Here is an 18,658-nt window from a genome sequence, read left to right on the forward strand (position 1 = left end):
TCTGCTCTGAGGGTATACTCAACTTGTGACTGTAGAACATAGAGGATAAAATAATTAATAGGCAGTAACCTGTATCAGTTTTTGTAACAGTCTTTCAGCAACATGGCAGACAATGCCAGAAGAAACAGTCAGACAAAGGGACCCCCTCCAAGGAAGGGGTTTGGAATGGAGCCGGAGAAACGGGTGGGCAGAGAACAATGGCTATTCATTAAAACTTTGTAAGACTATTTCATTATTTGATACACACCTATTTCTTTCATGAAAATAAAAAGTGATATTAAGATATGTTTTGACTTGCAGAATAGGAGCAGCAGGGAAGCCAGGGAAAGATGAAACAGGATGATTAAGCTGGAGGAAGAGGGACATTTTGTTGGGAGAAATGTAATCTTTGAGGTCAAGCTAGAACAATTCAAAGATATTGGAAATCACACTTAATTTACCCAATATGAAAAGAGACACTGAGTCTAACGGATTATAAGTATGAGAACATAATACTGAAAGATGGACCAAACGATGTAAAAGAGATTTAAGATCTCGGGAAACAAATTGGAGTGACATTCCTTGAGATAATTCAAAGATAAACGTTATTGAATAACTTCATCTTAAAGCCAAAAAGGATGCCCATAAAGCCACGACCTGGGAAATGCACCACAGACAACAAAACGGCCCCACTAAATGATGGCAGAAAAGTCAGGCAGGCGGAAAGAAAGTTTTTCAAATTATGGACAGAGGAAATACAAACGTTTTTAGGTAAGTGAACTTCATGGTGTTATTGTAACAGGAATCCAGGTCCTGTGAAAGAATGCACTCTAAAATGTGTAGGTCCATCAGTTCTGCTCCTAGGGATGGATGAATAAGCTCCTGTCAGACCACAGATAAGAGCTATCAACTCTAGGAGAAATATAATAACTCAACAATGCGAAGGCATACACAGAGAAGAAAAGAAAACAGATCTGAGAAGGTGAGATGGCGTGGCGGGGAGCCTCTTACCTTTAAATGGTGTTAGCCTGCGCTGAAGGTGGTACCATGTCCAGCAGCTACTGCACTGGCACCAGAGAGCCCATGGTTATTCCTCCCCCAAAGGACTAGAAGACACAGCCTGGGAAATCCAAGTCCAGATGCCACACTACAAGAGGCTGATCCCACGAAACCTGTGGAAGACTAGAGTCCCGACACCTGTAAGTGTCCGCATGCGCCCTAATGTGCAAAGGAAGCTGGAGAACTGGACCCAAATCTGAATTTAAGTGAAAACAGTTTGAAGTTTGAGTCTAAGTGAGTTAATTAACTGGCCAAACCCAAATGGGGCCGGTGGGGGTGGGGAGGGGGAAGGAACCAACACTCTGCAGTGGGAATTACACTCAGTCTTGACCTAAACTGGTATCTATGATACAACTCAAAATACCCAACACATAAAAGCTAGAACATGGTTACCAATCATGAAAAGAAACAGCAATCTATAGACCAATCTTAAAAACGATTCAGATATCAGAATTAGCAGATGTGAATTTAAAGCACCTATTAAACTCTGTTCAACGGAATGGAGAAAAGTATGTTCAAAATAAATGAAAAGATAGGCAATTGGTCGAAGGAAAGCATAGAAGAACGTAATGGAGTTTCTAGAGCTGAAAAGAAATAAAAAAAAAATCACTGGGTAAAGCATTATAGAAGTGACAGAGAAAACAAAAGAATTTGAAGACAGACCAATAGACATTGTTCATTCTGAAGAACAGGCTTCTGAAATAAAGAGAAAGAGAAATGAAGCACAGAAATTAGGGGAGCAGCAAGACAATATTATCAAAGCATCTGACATTGATATTTGGAGTTCCAGAAAAGTGGTGGAGAGAGCTGGAAGGCCTGGGACGTAGCTCAGAGGGTAGCGTGCCTGTCTAACATGCATGAAGTTCTGGGTTCCATCTCAAGCATCATATAGACCAAGCATGGTGGCACAGACTTGACGTATTAGCACTTGGGAGATGGAAGCAGGGGGATCAGGAGTTCAAGGTCAGCCAGAAGACAATGGAAAGACATATTTAAAGTGCAAAAAAGTGCACCTGTATATCCAGAGAAAATATCCTTCCAGTCTGAAGAAGAAGTAAAGGCGTTTTTCTGATTGGAAGTACACAAACCTAGTAAATGGGATTCGCTATCAGAACCATACACTGCAAGAGATACAAAGACTGTTCTTCAGCCTGGAGAGGAATGAAAACTAGATAAAAACTGTGATCCTGGGAATAGAATGAAAAACACTGGAGATGGTAAAGAGCAAGTAACTTCAAACGCACATTTTCTTCAGCCTTTAGAAATACAGGCTAGACTTATGCAGGGCTTCAGTGAGCATGTCAAGCTCAGTATAAAGGAACAGGGGTAAATGAAATTTGATCTCAGCATTTCTGCATATACATACCTGGTCAATAATAATCCCAGTGGGCCATTAAAAGATAAAGGATAGATAATATACTTCCTAGAGAAATTAGAAAAAAAATATGTAGTCAAAAGACAGACCGAATGGAATTTTAAAATGTATCCATAAAGGAACAAACAGAAGCAGACCAACATTGAAATGTTGTGCTTACATCCAACTGTCTCAACAAAGACATGGAGAATAAGCGACAGCTGAGGGCCCCTCCCTAAACAAGACAGTAGAACATTTCCTCTAAGGCTCGGGGACAGAGCAGAAGAGAGGGCAAGAGATTAGGACCAGAATGCAGGAAGAAAGACTGCAAAGTGTCATCCTCTGGGCGCGGTATAACCATTGCAACCATGAATTCATGGTAGCCATGCTGTAAAATGTCATCCCCTGGACGCGGTATAACCATTGCAACTGCAAATTCATGGTGACCATGCTTACTTGCATGAGACTGGCCCTGTCAATAGTTCCAGATGAGGGAGGAGCTCCTGGGACTTCATGCCTGAACTGTTGGCTGTTGATGGATTCTTGGGTTGAGGGTGTGTTACTGTCATCAGATATATACACCGACTGCTGAGCCCACAGGCTCCAGGGGACAGCTCCAGACCTATGACCACATAGACAGCCCTGGTTAAACTCAGGGGTCCACAAAACAAAACAGGGATATGAGAAAGTGGTGTGAAGGGAAGAGAGCAGGTAGACAGAGGGAGAGGAAGTTAAGAGATGGTGGATGATGACAGTACTCAGCATGTGTCATGTACATGTATGAAATTGTCAAAGAACAGATTCAATTACTAAAGGAATAAAAGCAATTCAAAAGGGAAAAGAGTCTTTTCAAGAAAGGACATTTGAATAATATATAGCCATCCAAATCAAAGGGACCTTTTTACCTCTTGCTCATACAGTACACGACGATTAATTTTCTAAAGACAGACTTAAATGTGTGGGCTGAAATCATGTTTTTAAAACGGAAACCTAGAAGAATAGCTTCATGACTACGGATAGACAACATTTTTGTTTTAGATCAGACATAAAAAGCAATACTTGATTTGGAGGAGATAATGAATAAGACTCTACCTAAAAGAATAAGTCTATTTATAAGAGTGTGAGAAGCACATAGAGACACTGGAAGAGCTTTCGACCAGAGCTGGTAACAGCAGAGGGTAGGGAGAGGTTATCAGAGCCCAGGAGAAAATCCAGAGGTGTTGTGGTCAACAGAATGCAGAGCAGTGGCCTTTAGTTAGGGGACACAGCCAACCTGAGGCCACCCTATAGGAAGGCAGCCAGGACAGCAAACAGACTAACATTATTCTCATTTCTCCCTGGGGATCCTTCTTGATTGAATCCAACATGAAGCCAGAGGCAAGACCCAGTTGTGACAGCTGTATGAGCCACTGTGGGGACCCTGTATAAATCACATGGCATTTATAGTCCCACGATGTGTTTATCAAAAATTATCTTTTATTGTTTTACTATGTGAATGCACGGGACCTTCCTCTAGGGCCATTCTACCCTATAAATGCATGGTCAGATTGTTGCCAATGCTTATTAGCCTCCTGGCCCCCTCAGCTCCCTCATACTGCCCATTATAAGCCTAAAGATTCCAGAATCCACCCTGTCTCCGCAAGCACCCCACCCCATGCTTGATGAGCCTCCTGAGAAGGCTCCTGAGTGGCTAATAGCCAGCTGCTGAGACCACAGTGCTCTTCAACAGTTGATTTTCTCATCTAGTGGGGGAGGAGTGGACCAGGTAGGGATTTACATGTTGTCGATACTTGAGAGGGATCGCGAGGAACAAACGTTTGCCTTGGGATTAAAACTAACTAGCTGAAACAAACTCTGAGTGTGAGAGAAAGCGTGGGTGACAGTTGGGTGGTTGATAACACTCATAGTAGGAAAGGGCTAAAAACGGCCAACAGAGTGGAGTATTAACACGGGGTTAGACCGTAAGTTCAGAAAAATGGCCTTATTAAACATCAGCTGTTTATCACTCTCTTTCTCTACTCCCTTCCTTTCATTCTTTTCTTCCTTTTCTCTGAATCTTGCAGAGGTGTCCTCATAGAACCTAACAGACCTGAGAATGCTGGAACAGAACATACACTTCGCAACCTTGAACGCCACATCATATCTTTCAGCTAAGTAAGAAGGAGGAAAGAAAACGTCAGCCTGTTGCCTCACATATGGGATGGTCTTGAAGTGGTTAGCTGAAGTTTGACCTAGCAAGTTAAGGATGCAGCCAAGGACTTGCCTCTGTGTCTACTGCTTTCTCTAGCTTCAGTCCCGGGGGTCAGGAACATCGAGGGGGCAAATGTGTTTGTGTTCTCTACCTGAAGGTAAATGTTAGGTGAGCTTTCATTAAACTACATAAGTTCCCAAATAAATTGAGGACCATGGAGAACAGCAAAGCAGCAAACGGACACTTGGAAATATGCAGGTATCCATATCTGCCACTTTAGTAAATGGATGGATACTCGGAAGTATTCAGATATCCATATCTGTCCACATTGCAGCTAGAACATCACACATCTCCAAGCACTGGTTTATCCAGTGCTAGAAAGTTCTTCAGTTAAACATTGATCTCCCACTGATAACCCTGCTAAGAAAATGCACACAGTGGCAATAATCAATTTTAGAGAAGCTGAGATTTAAGACAGGAGACAACTGAAAGCCGGAGTCTGCTGGGTAGTGCAGTAGGTCGCACATGCCTAAGTTCCAGGTACTCGGGAGGAGGCTAGGGCAGGAGGATTGTTTAGGAGTGTGAGACCAGCCCCGGCAACATCGTGAGACCCTGTCACCAAATAAGTAAGTAAAAAAGCATGAAGACAATCATAAGATGTGTCTACCCTGGTCCCTTTGCCGTCTCTGGCCTCACAGTGGCCTGATGACTTTACAAGTCACTCCAGATATTTGAGACATTTTCTATTAAGCTGTGATGGGCCCTTCAAGAGAAGCAAGATAGGTTTCCTACAGTAGTGCTGTCTCTAAATTGAAACAATATCTTCAGTCCATCATTCTCTTTCTACTTCTAGTAAACACACAGACAGACACGACATGTACTGATAAAACTATTCTGATCTGGATGGAGGGGAAAATCTACACAGAAAAGATGCTTTATACCACGTCTGTGGAAGGTCCTTAATACACCAATACAGAGACGGAGCGTAATGAGGTATCTAAACCCATTATCCCTCATTCACACCCACTCTGCTTCTTGTTACTCCTTTTCCACCTGGTGAGGCCCAGGAGGTATGCAGATCAAAGCAAGCTCACAGAATCCAAATTTGATTAGCCAATAACCCAATGGCTCAAGAGACAAAACAATGTTCATTTATCCCCTACTATAAAAACAAGGAAGCTAATGAGAGACTTGGAAAATATGATAAATAAAGAATATAGTCTTTAAAATAGGCACATAATTAGATTGGGTTATTGGCATATTAATCTTAAATGCAAAATTTTGAAGCGGACTTCTGCTGATTCATAAGAACAGATATTTCTCATAATTTGTACAAGCCAACATGTTTCAGCAAATTAAATATCCATATGTAAAACAATAAACTTCAACTCAGACCTCCCACATGAACTAAGCGTGAATTGAAAGTGAACTATAGGCCAAGATGTAAATTCCAAAATGGTCAGCTATCTGAAAGAGGGCATGAGAATAAAGAGCTGTGACCTGCTGTCAGGCAGAGTTCTTGGATTTGCCCCCTTGAGCACAAGCCATGGAGGAATAAATGGACCTCACCAAAACCAACAACTTGCGCTTGTCAAGAGGCACAGGCAAAGGGATGAACAGATGAGGTACGGACTGAGGAGAACATTTCCAAATCACGTATACCATAAAGGAAAATTAAGTTTTTATATCCTGTATCCAGTGTGTATAAAGAGCTGTCAACAATTCAGACTAGAAAACAAACACACTTTAAACAGGCAGAAAAAGATTCTAGGTGGCAGAGGCATGCAGCAAACAGCGTTTGGCATCAGTCATCAAGAAAAGGAAATTAAAACCTCAACAAGGGGCTGGCGAGGTGGCTCAGGAGGTAAGAGTGCTTTTAGTGTAATCATGAAGACCGAAGTTCAAATCCCAGCACCCACATTACAAGCTGGGCGTTCTACAAACACCTGTAACTCCAGCTCTGAAGGATGGAGCACACTCTCTGGCCTTCATGCACACACAGGCATGTGTGCCTGTACCCATGTGTGCATATTCTCTCTCTCTCTCTCTCTCTCTCTCTCTCTCTCTCTCTCTCTCTCTCTCTCTCTCTCTCTCTTTCTCTCTCTCTCTCTCTCTCTCTCTCACACACACACACACATACACATACACATAAAAATAAATCTTCTTAAAAGCCCCAAAGCTCAACAAGATATGGCACTGTCTCTATTCAAGGGGCTATAATGAAAACAATTGACTATATCGAGTATTGGTGAAGCGGCAGACAATAGGAAGCTGATAGCTATAAGATAACATAGACTTTGGGAAAAGTTTGGTCATTTCCTATGAAGGCAAACACACCATGACTATATAATCCATTAATGTCATTATTATTTACTTACCCAAGAGAAATGAGAGAGAGCATAAGTCTACACAAGGACCTTTCTGCAAATGTTTATAGCCGCTTAATTGGTAAGAAACAGAAACTGAAGATAACCCAAGCCTCCAACAGAAGATGAATGAATGACACACCAATACCATAGAACACCACTCGGCGATAAGAAGGAATGGACTGCTCAGGTAGAAAGCAACTCAGGGAAATCTGTGCATCATTTCGAGGAGTAAAAGAAGCCAAGTTCAAAACAAATACAAGTGATGTAACGTGGGAGCCCGCCTGTGAGAGAAGTTAGATCAGGGACTACCTAGCAATGGGATGAGGAGGAAGGGAGGCCAGACTTGGGAACATCAAGAGGGAATGTGTGGGGACTGTGACCAAGCTCTGTCTCTTGACAGTGGTGAAAGCTGAAAAGATGCACACACATATTACAACCTCTAATTCGAGAAATCCACGGAGTCTATTTAATGAGCAAGGGAATTTATTAGGGGGTAAATTACCCACTATAGCACAGGTATTTATCGTGGGGTTTGGGAAAGCTGAGCTATGTCCCACGCTGATCTTCTTCCAAGATCTGTCTGGTCAGTCCCAGCATCCAGAACTATGAGGGAGCAAAGAGAGCCAGGGTATGTGCATCCCAAGTCTTAAGGGTCCCTGAGCAGCCATGCCCCAGGGGCATGTACTTCAAGGTCATAGGCAGGTGTAACAGTTATCTGCTATCTCACTAGGGAGGGTGCTTCAAGGTCTTAGCTGGAACAGCTACCCACTACATCTCCCCCTTCTGTGCGGCTTTAAAGGTACACGGTTTATTGTATGCCAAATATTCAATGAATGAAACTAATCATACTTTTTAAAATAAATGTTCTGTTCCTTGATAACATTTGCTGCATGCTCTCAAGGACTGAAGGTGTTTTTTTTTTTAAGGTATGATAAGTTAGTCCGATGCTCCCAAGGCTGTGAGAGTTGCTGGAGTGCTGGGGAGGTGGGTTTGAAGGTGTGTGAAGGGGACATAAGGATGGAGAGTTAAGATACAGGAATCTAGCACTAAGGACAGATTTGTGACTGAGATGGGAATACTGGAGTTATGAGGATACATGGAGTTAATGACAGAGCATGCATGGAAAGGCAGCTCAGAAATAGGTTGTGGACCAGAGAGTGCGGAGCAGAAAAGGTCACTACAGGCACAATATTTACAGTGGGAAAAGGAAGCCGAGACAGGGTGAGACTGAAGAGGTATCTGAGCACTCGAATGAGAACTCAGCAGAGTGTTCTCAGAAGGAAGATGATGCAAACATCTAAGGAGCCACAGAGAATGTGAGGGGTTGTGTGGTATGGTGGTCCATGCCTACAATCCCAGCACCCGGGAGGCTGAGTCAGGAGGATCGTGAGTTTAATGCCTCTGGGCTACATAGAAAGACCCTGTCTCCAAAAGGAGGAAAGCTATGAAGAGGGAAGAAGAGGAGGAAGAGCAGCTGAGGAGGAGAAGGAAGAGGGGAGAAGAGAAGATGAGGAGCAAGCAGGAGGCTAAACCGTCCACGGAATTGGTGATGAGGTCTCCAGTACCCACGGGTAGAGCGCTCTGTACATCGTGGTAGAGAAGCCAGACACCAGTGCGCTAATATTCTTGCCCTGATGTTGGTTATTGGAAAGGACGCAGGCAGGACACCACAGCACACAGGAGTGCTGAGGTGATGTCTGTATCTAGGACCTATCTCTCACTCCTCCGTTTTCTTTCCCGCATGTACACACAAGCAGTTTTCTCATTTTGATCAGCCTTCATGGCCGTTGCCTTTTTATTCTTTTTCACCTTCACCCATGTCCCCGGGCTTCTCCTTCCTTCCTAGCGTCATCTGGCCTCCCGCACACCACGGGAAAGTGTGAGCATCTGCCATCTCCACTTCGAAGTCTCTTTTCTCACCTGAGGCATCCACAGATCTGAGTCCTGGTTGGAGAAGAGAGCTTAGCCATGTACGGCAGTGGTGGCCTAGGCTCTGTTCACCAGGCTGGCTGGTAGGCAGGCAAATGTGGGTTGGTTTTCCCAGATGGGAAGTGTACTGAGCGATCTCCACACTCAGCTTCTCCATGGCTACTGTTGCTGCCCTTCATTTTCATCACAGTGACCTACCGGGGTCCCTTCACTGATAGAGGGCCCTTTGCTATTCAGAGCTGCAGGCACTGGCCCATTATCTGCAAGTCAACTGTCATCCTGCCTGGGGCTCACTGGCAAAGGAGAATCTTTAATGGGGAGTCCAGGAGCTGGGTCTAAGCCATTCTCTCTTCTGGGGAATTTGGCTTCAAGCAATATTGCTAGTATGATCTTCATCTTATGTGCTAGCCCTTGTAACTGTCCTGTGTCCTTCTTTTCTATGACCTAGAATTCCTGAAACAGTCACCAACCTCTGCTCTCTGTTTTCCAGGGCCTGACTTGCCAGCTGCCATTATGTCCATACAGCAGTTTCAACCAGCAGACAATAAGCAAACTAGAAAGTCTCATAGATTTGAGTGCTTGGTCACAGGGAGTGGCTCTATTTGAAAGGATCAGGAGGTGCGGCCTTGGAGAAAGTGTGTCACTAGGGGTGGGCTTTGGAGTTTCAAAAGCCCAAGGCAGTCCCTGTGTCTCCCCCTTTCCTGGTGTCTGTGGATCCAGATGCAGAACTCTCAGCTGCTTCTTCAGCATCATGTCTGCCTGCATGCTGCTATGCTCCCTGCCATTGTAGCTGGAAGTTTTCCTGTGTCCCGCCCAGTCCCACAGCCACTCAGACCCAAATAAACATATAGAGGCTTATATTAATATGGACTGTATGGCCATGGCCTATGGCTCAAGCTTCTTGCTAGCTAGCTCTTATAACTAAACTCGGCCCATTTCTATTAAATCTATATGTCGCCACATGTTCCATGGCTTTACCTGTGTGCCATTATATGCTGCTCCCTCGACAGCGGGATGGCATCTCCCCTGCCTCTCCTTTCTCCTTTCACTCTCTCTTGTGTTTTCCTGCCTGGCTCCATCCTGCCCTGCCATAGGCCAATGCAGCTTTATTTATCAACCAATTAGAGCAACACATATTCACAGCCTACAGAAAGACATCCCACAACATGCCATGATAACAATGGACTAAACCTCTGAAACTGTAAGCCAGCCCCAATTAAATGCTTTCCTTTGCAAGAGTAGCCATGGTCATGGTGTCTCTTCACAGCATTAGAACACTGACTACGACAGGGACCAATGCCTTTGTTTTCTACAACAGCATCCCTAAATACTTCCTCTTTTCAAATTTGCCTCATGGTCCAAACTGTCTGTTCAAGCTCCAGCCATCAATGTCACCTTCCAGGGGAAAGGCTGGAGAGTGAACACATAGAGGGACAAATGGCAAAGCATCTTCTTACTGTTTTCTCTGCAGAACTTTCTAGAAAGCTTTCCTTGTAAGTTTCTTGGTTATTTCATTGGCTATAAATGTGCCAAATAACAAACCTTGCTATGCTAGCAAATGGAAGCAGGACTCCCAGCAAGGGGACAGAGCAGACTCAGGGTGGACAGCCACAGATGTCAGTGCTCAGCTTAGAAACTATGATTCTTGTCCTAACGTTCCTATTTCCTGTCCTAGTGCACAGCCTTACCTCTCGGCCTTTATGTCTGCTAGTGGACTTCCACTCACCTGTCTTCCCGTTGACTACCCTCCTAGGTCTCCCCAAACTGTCTACTTCTAGAATCTGCAGCTGTGCTATCCCTCTGTGTTTTAATAGTTTGCTTACTCCTTATTGGCCTTCCCACACCATGGGCACCAGGCTAGACCTACTTGCCTATGACGTCCTGGTAAGTAGGAGCTTCCAGGGTTGCCAAAGATGTGTGCAATTTCCCTAGGGCGCGTTGCAGGAGAGGCAAATGCAAGAAAAAGGCAGTGACGGGCGTCCAGGCAGAAGCATGACTGCTCTGGGGCAGGCTAGTCTCTACCCTGCTTACCTGGCTTGGCTGTGACAGATCCTTCCCTCCTCAGCCTTTGTCGAATCAATCAACAGTTATAGGATCCATCCCCGGGTCCAAGCCTTTCATTCTCGTCTGGCAGTGACAGTGCTGCATTCAGAAACATCTCATCTTTGTGACCTCCTTGGAGCCATGTCATTGCCAGCCACAAGTCTTCTGCTTCAATTTCATCTTGGAAATTATCTTTCCTTGACTTTCCCCCGCCCGGCCTGTCAGACTCCCATTCTCATTAACAGCGAACCCTGAGCGTATCCTGAGACTATTGATAAACAAGTTCCAGAGGTACTGCTGGAGCACGAGATGCTGGCTTGAGAGGGAGAGATAATGGCTAAAAAAAATTAATGCAAAAATATAATTTGTCAAGCTGTTGGTAGTTTAAAATTGGCTACAGGAGGATTATTGACAACATGGAAATCGACAAGCATTACTAATCAGGGCTTTCTGTTTCCCTGAATGGTAACACACCAGCACACCATTTCTTTCTAATTGCCCCTCCGAATGGGCACACACAGAGGCCATTTCTCACCCCAGAGTTCAGCTTCTCAGTCCATTTTTGCCTCGACAACCCATCCATCCTCGGTTCTACCGACTGACTTAGCGTTTTAGCTTCTGTATTCAAGCATCCACTTGTAACATTTGACAATGGAATATGTATTTTGAAAATACATTCTGATTCCTAAAAAGACATTTCTGAAATTGCTGACAGCACTATTTAGAACTGCTAATGCAGTCCATCTGTCTGTCTTTGGAACACATAAAAATCAGAGAGAGGTCTCATTTGCAGGGGAAAGAACCTGCTACGTAAAATGATGTTGCAGTCGGGTGAATCCATCAATGGGCACCAGAGATGACTCATTGAAGAATATTAACTTCTGAAATGTTACTATCGGGAGGGAAAGGGCCAATTAATTATTTCAGGTATTTCAGAAAGACCAGTGCAAACTGAGCCATGATAAAACTGCACAAGCCAAGCACAATGCTAAGTTGCTTTGCCCTCGGCAGGAGTTCCAGCAATTCAGATCACGCTGTTACCTCATATTGATTTGTAGCTGGGTGACCTATGTCTCTGATTAATAACAATAAAAAATAAATTTATCACTTATCATTGAAGCATTTTTAGTGCATAAAATTATTCAAACACGGAAGGAATTACAATTAGAAAAGGATGGATGATGAAAATGTAGGAACAACAGACTTTTTCAAGAAAGGACTAATTTTTTCAAGTTAAAACTGCTTGGAGCAGACACCCAGAGGCTGCCGGGGTGACAGTGGTGGATGGGCAGCGCGTGCCGTGGAGACTGCTGGGTTCACATTAGAGCTTTGCACACACTAGCTCTGTGACTTGGGGCAAGTTGCTTAATCCCTCTGGTCCTTAATGTTTTTCATCTGTAAAATGGAAATAAAAGCACCTACTCCACAGGACGCCTGGGGGACCCCAATGAGATGATACACCCTTTAGCTTTAGAATGGGGGCTTATGTGTAGTAAAATAAAATAAAAAAGTCTTCAGACTGGCAGACATCCATTCATATTCATCCCTGCGTATGTGTGTGCAGGTTCATGTGCACAGAACAACGCTGAGTGTCATTCCTGAGGGCTAGCCACCGCGGTTTTCTGTTGTGGTGGTGGGGGTGGTGGTTTTTGCTTTCTGTTTTGTTGTTGGCTTTGTTTTTTGTTTTTGTTGTTGTTTTGGTTTATTGGCATAGTCCTTCCCTGCACCCAGAGCTCACCAACTGGCTAGCCTGCCTGGCCACTGAGCTGCTGGATCCTCTTGTGTCTGCCCTCCATCCTCAAGCGCTGGGGTTGTAGCTGCACACCACCATGCCCAGATTTTGTATGAGTGCCAGAGATCCGAACTCTGGCCCTTGTGCTTGCACAGCAAATACTTCCTCCACTGAGCTGTTTCTACAGCCTATCCCTCACCACGTTCATTTCTTAAGGTATTTCTCCCACACTTGCACTGTACCAGATGCTTCCCATTGTACCACATGCTTCACACTCAGTCTCCCGCAAGAATCTCAGGTAGGCAGCGACATTAAGCCGTTTTATCAGCAGGGACACTAATCGTCAGTAACTCTTCCAAGTTCTTGTGAGTAGTGAGAGGGAAGGTTGGTTCAGATTTCATTTAAATGACAGAAAGATGTAAAGCCACAGCTGGCATTAAAATCCATGCCGTCCTAATATTTAGTATTCTGCTGGGAAATCTTTCTTCATGGTCAACTGAACCCTCGCATGCTGGAGCATAAACCATTCTTGTTCTGTCTTCGGCAGAGAGTGCAGAGCTCATCAGCATCTCCCTGTTCCACTCAAAGACTCCAAGGAAGTTGCCCTTCTGACTTATCTTCCCTAGGTTTTAAAAATGCAGTAGGCTTCACCCGTGAATCCTATTTATTAACCCAAGAATAATCTCCACAGAAGCACTCGCACTTTCTCTCCCAGTAACTTTTCAATTAGACTTCAAACCCAAAGTTCATTATTTGTGGAAGTAGGGCACAGACTCCTTTGGCTGAACTTGCTTCATGTATAGAAGAAATGAATACAAGAGTCTTTCCCCTTGTTTTGGATTTCCTCATCCCACCATTTTCCTATCTAGAAGCTACTTCCTACATCATAGCAGCCTTGTATGACAATTTTCTCTTATATGCCTGAGCCTGGGTTCCTTTAGGCTGTGCTGTATAATTAGGAAGACCAATGGCAGTGTAGACTGGTAGATGGGGAGGTACCATGTTAATCATTCATTCATTCATTCACATGGTCTGGGTTAGACATGGCGCTAGGCACCAAGAACAAATGCTTGAAGAAAGTACGCATGCCTCATAATGTATATAGTTACCTAAGACAGCAAGGTACAGGAATCAATAGGACCGTGGGGGAGGGCCAGTAAAGATATGCAGGCAGTGGGGTCTGATCAAGAGCCCTGGGTAACCAGGCTCTGGCTCCGATACCATTTCAACTACTCACTGTAGTGCTATCTGTTGTGGGTTGAACTGACTCCTCCACAGAAAGATCTGCTTCAGTCACAACCCTGAGTTCTTTAGAATATGACCCTGTTTGGATGACGTCACCAGAGTGGCCTCTAATCCAATATGGCTAGCATCCCATGGAAGGGGAAATATGAACCTAGAGATGCACAGAGATACTGAAAAGACAATGAGAAGGGACGTAATGAGAAGCTGGCCATTTCCAGTGAAAGAGAAAGACCTAGAACAGATCCTTTCTTCCGAGCCCTTGTTGACAGGAATCAACTGCTGGCACCTGGATTTGGGACTGTCATCCTCTAGCACAAAGAAATGGCACATTTCTATTGCTTAGTCTACCTGTGTATGGTCCTGTGCTATGACAGCCACGGGAAGCTAATGCACTACTATGGTGTTATAAACACACGTCACATCCCAGAATCTACTCCAGGAAAGGCAAATCCCACACAAGAGGAAATCTGGGTAAAAGCGCTCAGAGCACAACCAACCAGAAACATGCCCACAACTGCCTCTGGCTCGTTCTTGTGCCAAGACGTTGAGGAATCAGAAGAGTTCTCCTCTTTAAGTACAGACTCTGAGTCTACAAGGCCACTTGCACCTCCCTGGCACCCAAGTGCAGCATTAAACAGGACTGTTAATAAGATCAAGACTATACAATAATGAGGAGAATTTTAGACTGCAGCTGACTTAATAGTTAAGACTTTGTGTTAAGTAACAGCAGAGACGCCATTGCTTCAGTGGTGAGCAGACATAGTAGATGTTCTATCTCCCTATTTATCAGGTTTGTGATGAAAGTGCTGTTGGTGGACAGACGCTAAACACTCGGCAGAGAATGGACGCATGGGTCTTGAGTGGGTGGCAGCCTATACATGTGTGACCTTTATACCTCTTGCCATCTGTCCTCCTACAGACACAGCAAAGGTAGAGTGAACCTGGAGTTGTCCTCTTGGAAAGCATAATGACGTGCCTTTTCAAATGAAGCCCAACCTTACACTAAGTGTGTGTTCATCAGAGGAACAGCCTAAAAAAAGTCAGAAACAGTGAGGGTAACAGAACAGGCTTGGCCAAGGCGCATTGTTGTTTTGTCTTGTTTTTGCTAGTGTCTGTTTCCAGGCTCACAGCTTAAGCTTTTTCCTGTCGCTCAAGTCTTCATCTGGACCGCTTCTGAGCAGAACCCTGTTTCCAGGTGATCGCGTGGTCTGCCGTAGCTGAAAGTCAAGAGAATGACTCACCGCTGTGGAGCCACCTCAGCCTTGCACAGTGTCTGTCTCTCTGCATGCCTGTCCCTCAGCGCCCGCTTGGCCAGTGTTCACAATGGGCTCCTCTCTCGGTGTCGCTTGATGGCTGTCCTTCCATGTCTAAAATAAATAACATGATGATATACAAATGATGTACGAAGGGGAAAACCAGAAGTGCGCAAAGATAAAAGTGGAAGTCCCCTACATTTCAGCCTCACTCTAGGGGTGTCGTGATGTAAGCGCCCTTCAATTCCTACTATTCCTCCTTCCCAGAGCTCACATTGTTCTGAACGCTCTGAGTTGCTTTGTTACTTAAAATCATACCAGAGTCTTCCATGTCAACACATACATGTCATGGGTGGCTGTTCCAGCTTTGACCTTGAAGCACTGCCCCCACTGAGACAGCAGGTAACCGCCACATCTGCCCATGACCTGGCCCTGGGGTGTGGCTGAGATCCCCTTATTGGTTGTAAGTTACCCCTGAAATAAACTTCCTCTTTTAATTACCAGATAAGCTACGTGGAATTGCCGATATACATACTTGTCTCCCCCCCCCTTTTTTTTCAAAATGGATTTTTATTTATGTATCTGCATCTGTCTATATTTGTATGTGTATGCACACATGCGAATTCGTGCTCATGGAGGCCAGAGGTAACAGCTCTCCTAGAACTGGAGTTATAGGCAGTTGGGAGCTGAACTCTGGGCTTCCGCAAGCAGCGAGTGCTCCTAACTATGGAGCCATCTCTCTAGCCCCTCTCCCTCTGCTTCAAGTGCTACTTGTCCCCCAGTGTAGACATACCCAACTTCTTTAGCCAGGCTTCTCTATGTAGATGTGGAGGTGTGGTCCAGATTTTCTGACTCTTACGCTAACTCTGCAACGGACATCAGTGTAAATGTGGTTTCGTGCACAGTATTTCCGTAGAAGAGATGGCTTGTACCGACAAGGGGCATTCAGAGGTTGTGCGTGGCCTTAACGTTTGCAAGGACTGTAAATTACTTTCTGAGCATTCTCATTAGTTCGTATTCCAGCCAGTCAAATATACAAAAGTTCTTATTATATATATATATATATATATATATATATATATATATATATATTTCACACACGCACACACACACACACACACACACACACACACATATATATATATATATATACTTACACTTAGGAGTAACACAGATTTTTGCCATAATAAGTAAACACCATGTTGTTGTGTACTGATTTCCATTCCGGCCATCAGTGAGTTTGAATATGTTTGCATTAGCATTAGAATGTATTCCTCTCTTGAATGCGGCCTCTGCATATCCTTTGTCCATTTAAAACATTTCACTGCTCCTATTTTTCATATGAGTTTCTACAATCTGTTTGTTGGTATGATATTAACTTTCTTCTGCTGTGTATAGAAGTATTAATTTTTATCACGCTTGTTTATTTTTTTTCAGTTACAGTGTCTGGTATTTTTTTAAAACCATATTTCTAACCAGTATTGTAAAGACAACCAATAATGTGAGCAGCTTTTTCTTGTTTTCTTTAGGACTTTTGCAGTTTAAAAAAATGTTTACATTATTAATCTCTCTGGAATTTTTTTTCTGAAATATGGAGCAAGATAGTTATGCCTCACTCACCAGAAGAATGTTTTATTCATATATCAATTTATTATGGGTATATAGCAAGTAGAGATCTTAGTGTCATTCAGAGACCAGTGTTCCTTCCAGCCTTTAGATAAGAAGTCAGCAGACACCACTACAGAGCACATCCCCGCCTACGTTTGTTTGGTTTTCTTGAAATACATGTGACCGGCACACAGCCATGCCCATTTGTTTGCGGTACCCACGGCCATTCTGTAGCACACTAGGCAGGAGAGTTGAGTACTTACGGTATGGACCACAGAAAGGACAAGGCCGACTACAATGTTTGCTATTTACCCCTTCATAGGAAAGGTTCGCTAGCTCCTGCCTGTCATCTTAGGGTCCTCAGTTTCCCCATGAGAAAACCAAGGAGGAGATTCTTCCTGAGTTCAACCTAGAAGCATAGAGAAGCATTTCCACGTTCAGTCTAGTGGTTAGAATGTAGCCTGTGGCCTCAGCCAATGACCTGGGAAGCTAAGAAATGTGAGCTAATATGGGCCCAAGAATAAAGGAGCGAAACACCACTCGGCCACAGTACTGTCTACAATTATGCATTTATTTCTATTGTTCCTAGAGTTGTTAGGGTCTGTACTGGATAGTTTTACATCAACTTGACACAAACTACATCTGAGAGGAGGGAACCTCAATTAAGAAAACACCTCCATAAGATAGGGTTGTAGGCAAGCCTGCAGGGCATTTTCTTACTTAGTGATTGATAGGGGAGGGCCCAGCCCACTGTGAGTGATGCCATCCCTGGGCTTGTGGTTCTGGGTTCTATAAGAAAGCAAGCTGAGCAAGCCATGGGGAACAAGCTAGTAAGCAGCTCCCCTCCATGATCTCTGCATCAGCTCCTGCCTCCAGAATCCTGCCTTGTTTGAGTTCCTCTTCTGAATTTCTTCATATGATCAGTGATGTGGAAGTGTAAGCTGAATAAACCCTTTCCTCCCCAACTTGCTTTTTGGTTATGGTGTTTCATCATAGCAATAGAAACTCTAACTAAGACAGGGTCAGATCTTGGGCCCTGGGAGCCCTAACAAGGCAGGCTCAGCAGTCCATCCTTAACATGTCAATTAAAGAGACAACAATGGCCTGGGCTGGTGGTACAGGTCTGCAGTCCCAGCACCTGGGAAGTAGAGGCAGGATCATGAATTCAAGATCATCTTTGACAACATAGAAAGCGCTAGGCCACCCTGGGTGGGGGGAAAGAGAGATGAGAGAGAGAGAGAGAGAGAGAGAGAGAGAGAGAGAGAGAGAGAGAGAGAGAGAGAGAGAGAGAGAGAGAGAATATGAATTAATCAGAGGAAGGATTTAATGCCACCTTGGGAAGAGGTCAGAAGTCCAATGCCACCCTCCCCAGCATGCCAACGTGGGGCTCAAGTTTCAGTTGAGAGGAAGAGGATAGGAGGTCTTCCTCACTAAGTAGTTCTGATCAAGGTGTGGCCTTGTCCATCACGGACCCATCCTAGGCTAGAGGCCGTTCTCTCCAGCAAAGCGGAATGACAAGTTGTCAGAATTTGGCTGAATCTCTCCGTGTGAGACAAGTTCCCTCCTGTTGTTTTGCACAGGTGTCTCAGACTTCCTTCCTCAGCAGGAGACTCCAGGGGAAACTAATTCCTTGGGGACTATTGTTCCAATAGCCTGATCCCGACTGGGAAGAACACTGTGGTTCCCTTTGGAATATCTTCACTACTGCCAGAATGATTGCACTTTTTTTTAACCGAAGTGGACTAGATTGTGATGTAGAAGCAAACAGCCCCAGACCCAGTGGCTCAGAACAAGCTTATTCCTCACTCACACCGCGTGTCCACTAAGGACCACAGATGTGGCTCTGCTCAGTGTTGTCACTGGCTCTCCTCTGATGGAGCTGCCACCTCTATGTAC

The sequence above is a fragment of the Peromyscus californicus genome, unplaced genomic scaffold (genome assembly GCF_007827085.1).
Source record: "Peromyscus californicus insignis strain IS unplaced genomic scaffold, ASM782708v3 Scaffold_21__1_contigs__length_65335640, whole genome shotgun sequence".
In the NCBI taxonomy this organism is placed as follows: domain Eukaryota; kingdom Metazoa; phylum Chordata; class Mammalia; order Rodentia; family Cricetidae; genus Peromyscus; species Peromyscus californicus.